Genomic DNA, 5,264 nt, shown 5'->3' on the forward strand with positions numbered 1-5,264 from the left:
ACCAGCTATATTCCCATCTCACCTGCTAATTTTATCTATACCGATTATGTATACCAGTTATGCCCCATACCCCCTTGTAATTATTTGTATACCAGTAATATATACCAGCTGTGAGACACACCTCCTACTAGTTATATCTGTAGAATTAAATATTCCAGCAGTACCCCATACCACCTGCTAATTATACCTATACCAATTATATATACCAGATGTGCCCCCATATACCCTGCTAATTATATCTATACATACCAGCTGTGCCCCCACACCTCTTGCTCATTATATCTATACAAGTTACTATATATACCAGCTGTGACCTCCATACCTCCTGCTAATTATATCTGTATCAGTTATGTATATCTACTGTGCCCCATGTCCCCTAATAATTATATCTATACCAGCTATATGTGCCCCATACCCCCTGATAATTATATCTATAGCAATTATGTATACCAGCTCTGCCCCATAACCCCTTGCTAATTATATCTATACCAATTATATATTCCAGCTTTGCCCAATACACCCTGCTAATTATATCTAAGCCAATTATACATACCATCTGTATTTCCATCTCACCTGCTAATTTTATCTATACCAATTATGTATACCAACAATGCCCTCATACCCTTTGTTAGTTATATGCCAATTATATATACAAGCTGTGCTCATATACACCCAGCTAACAATATCTAGTGCAAGTATATATATACCAGCAGGGTCTCCCATACCACCTGCTATTTAAATTTATAACAATTACATATAGTTGCAGTGTCCCACACCCCTAGCTATTTCTATCAATACAAACTTTATACATTAGCTATGCCCTCGACACTCTTTACTAATTCTATTTGCACCAGTTATGTATAGGTATACCTGATATGCCCCCAAATCCCCCTGTTAATTATATCTATACCAATTATATATACTAGCTGTGCCCCCATATCCTCTGCTAATTATATCTATACTAATTGCATATTCCAGCTATGCCCCATACCACCTGCTAATTATACCCCTACCAATTATATATACACCAGCTGTCCCCCCTATACCCCCCTGCTAATGATATCTATATATGCATATCTATATATTATATGCATCAGCTGTACCTCCATACCCCCTAGTTTTATCTGTAACAATTATATACACTAGCTGTGCCCCAAACCCTTTGTAATTATATATGCCATTTATACATAACTGTTGTGCCCCTATACCCCAGCTAATTATATCTATATGATTTATAAATGCCAGCTGTGCCCCATACCCCTTTCTAATTATATCTATACTAATTATATACAGCAGCTGTGACCCCATGCTAATTATGTATATCTGTATCTATAATATATATAATATATACATGTATATATAATATATATATATGTATATTATATATACAATTGGCTAAGCTTCTGTTGTCATTCTAAGGGGATCCAGTATCTGCCTGCTTGGGATGACATGGTCGACAGACCACGATGCTTTGCCACAGATGGCCTGCACCTGTCGCCCCTGGGATTCTGGATGCTGGCTAAGGCTCTTGCTGCCCCTATAGTGCCTTTTTTAGGCAGGGCTCAAATAAATTCACCACCATAACAGGAACAAGCAAGCAAAAACTGAGGGTAATACTACTCAATGCTAGAAGTCTAAACCTCAAAATGCACTCACTCGAGGCACTCCTTAAAATGGAGAACATCGATATCTGTGCAGTGACTGAGACCTGGTTCAAGGCTCCAGAGAGCATCCCTGCACTACCAGACTATAACTCATACCACAGTTTTCGGCCATGTAACCTGGACCAAAACATCAATGGTGGAGGTATGTCCATATTCATTAATGATAGCCACACCTCCAGGCTAGTTGCTCAGCATAATGCATCCGAGGCTATCCAAGTGCAACTAACTCTGGGCAAAACTGAAATCCAAATTGTAGCTGGCTACAGATCCCCTACCATGCCCCAGGATTCCCACTCCTCTTTTCTTGATGTACTGGAAAATATTAGGGTTCAACCAAACACCCTTATAATGGGTGACTTTAACTTCCCCACCATTAACTAAAAACTACTCATGTACCAACTCCTTAGCTCAATGCTTTCTGGAATTCATAAACTCCAGTGCCCTAGATCAACTTATCCACACTCCCACCAGGGGCAACAATATCCTAGACCTAGTCATTACAAACATAAGTGACCGGTGTTCCACACCTGAAGTCAACTCCTCGTTGGTCCGATCCAACCATAAGCTTATCACCCTTGATATCCACATCCCGTCCCCACCCCCCATTATGGAAACCACAGTAAAAAAATTTTCCAAAGCCAACTTCATGCTTCTTAAGACAGAAGTGGTGAACTTCATGATACCCATGCAGATGGACAATACAGCTACGAATGCTGAATCCTACACAAATGCACCCTACAAGCACTTACACGAGTGCATGGATCATGCTATCCCAAACAGAACCAAGACGCTATCCTCCAAAAAAAGGAAGCCAATCTGGTGGTCCCCTGCCATAAACAAACTGTACAAAAGAAGGAAGAAACTGTTGCAAAAGAGAGTAAAATCCGATGAGTGGAGGAGCTCCCTGGTCAGCCTCAGTAAGAAGCTGAGATCCCTTATAAGATCCTCAAAAGCTAGCTACAAAAACAAAATTGCCACTAAATCCAAGGACAACCACAAAGCATTCTATAGCTATGTCAAGAATCTAGATGGCAACACCCAGATCTGCTCTGAGTTACAGTACAAAGGCACAAAAATTACAGAACCAACTGATATTGCCAACATCCTGGCAGATAGGTTCAGTGCTAACTTTACCCCCCTCTCACTTCCTAAACGGCTCATATCTATACAGGAAGAATGCAGAGTCACTGTAATCACAACTATGCAGGTAAAAGCTGCACTCTCTAAAGCCAAAAACACAGCATCCATGGGACCGGACAACATTCTAGGCTGCGTTTTACAAGAACTTCAGAACCAACTAGCTCCCCACTTAAGCACCGTGTTCAATAATAGCCTCGCATCAGGCATTGTGCCCACTGAATGGCACACAGCAACAGTTATCCCACTCCACAAAGGGGGAGCCACCACTGATCCCGGAAACTATCGACCTATTAGCCTGATGAGCCTGGTCTGCAAGGCCATGGAAAGTATCATTATGGAACTCATAAACAAAGACATTGGTAACCTCCAAACTCTGGATCCCACCCAGTTTGGGTTTGTGAAAGGCAGATCATGCCTCCTGAACCTGATCGACTTCTTTGAGGCAGTCACCAAAGCCGTGGATGAGGGTAAGGTGGTTCACACAGCCTATCTTGACCTCACCAAGGCTTTCAACACCATTCCTCATTCTAGAATTATAGCTAAACTCACTAAACTAGGTATAAATCCCTATGTCACAAGATGAGTTGCCAACTGGCTTACTGACAGAACCCACACTGTAAAAGTTGCAAATCTGACCTCAAAGCAGTGACAAGTGGAGTACCACAGAGTTCTGTCCTGGGACCTCTCCCATTTGGTATCTACTTCTCTGAAGTACAGGCTAACACAGAAGGCCTCTGGCTAATGAAGTTCGCAGATGACTCTCCTTTGATAGTCACATCACCACAGTAGTCAGGAAGACCTTCTACGTGGCACACCTCATCATAAAAGGGTTCTCATCCAGGAAAAAAGAGGTCATTGTTCCCCTCTACTCATCACTCATTAGACCCATTATAGGTACAATGCTCCTTTTGGAATGTACCTCACAAGACATCTGCAGCAGCTGGAAAGGCCACAGAAGAACCTCACAAAGAGGATTACCGGCCTCAAACAAATGCCCTACACTGAGCGCCTCAAAAAACTCCAGCTTTACTCCGTAGCATATCGCCTACTCCCAGGTGATCTCTGCCTAACATATAAAGCTATGTCAAACCCAGAGCTGTTGGTCATACTACACCTAAAGAAATCCCAATCCTTCCGAGCTACATGCTCTAGGGACCTAAACCACGTCACTACAATAAACAGGACACACTGGAGGAATAGATTCCTGTCCCAGAGACTTCTTATACCCTGGAACAAGCTACCCATCTATGTCAAGCAAAATTCTTCATTAGCACTCTTCAAGAAAAATCTTGATGAGTGGATGGGAAATAGGAAATACACTCCAGGGATTACTTCTGTGTCTCTGCTGGACAGTGGCACAGGAAAATAACTTTCTTGGGTGGTGTAAGCTATGGAACCTTGCTGGCTAGGCTTATGTAGGCCCTTGGGCCGATAGCCTAGAACCTACCTATGAACATATATATATATATATATATATATATATATATATATATATATATATATACACACACACAGAGTATATATGTCGACTATGCCCCCCACACCCCCTACTAATTTAATATTTATCAAGTATATGTACCACCAAGGACCGAAATAGTTATTTATACCAGCTGTGCCCCCATATCCACCTACTAATGAAAACACCTATTATATATACCAGTTGTATGTACCAGCTGTGCCCACATACCCCATGCTAATTATATCTATACCAGTTATATATACCAGCTATGCCCCCATACCCCTGCTAATTATAGCTATACCATTTATATAAACCAGCTATGCCCTCATACCTACTATTAATATCTATCTCAATTATATGCACTAGCTGTTCCCCCATACTCTTGCTAGTTTTATCTATAACAATTATATATACCAGCTGTGCCCCCACACCTCCTGCTCATCATAGCTATACAATTTACTATATATACCTGCTGTGCCTCCATACCCCTGCTAATTATATCTACACCAGTTATATGACCCAATGGTGTCCCTATACCCCTGCTAATTATATCTATACCAATTATATATACCAGCTGTGCCCTCATACACCCTGTTAATTATATCTATACCAGCTATGCAGACCAACCCTTATACACCCTGCTAATTATATCTATCAAAAGTATATATACCAGCAGGGCCCACCATACCCCTTGCTATCTATAGCTACATCAGTTATGTATACCAGCTGATTCCCCTATCCCCTGCTAATTATATCTGTCCCAATTATATATACCAGCTGTGCCCCTTTACCCCATGCTAATTATAGCTATACCAGTTTTATATATATATCTATATATATGTCCATTTGATTTACCATCATATACTCAACTGGTAGATAGTCAAGCTATGATGTGTGAAAGGAGTGTTTAAATATTGCAAAATCACAAATGCAAATGTTGCAAAACACAAATGAGCGAATCTCAGTGTGCATTCGCCTTGTGAGTTCAAGAACATCCTCTA

Source organism: Protopterus annectens, chromosome 9.part0, assembly GCF_019279795.1.
Source record: "Protopterus annectens isolate FY-2018-M chromosome 9.part0, PAN1.0, whole genome shotgun sequence".
NCBI classification, from domain to species: domain Eukaryota; kingdom Metazoa; phylum Chordata; order Ceratodontiformes; family Protopteridae; genus Protopterus; species Protopterus annectens.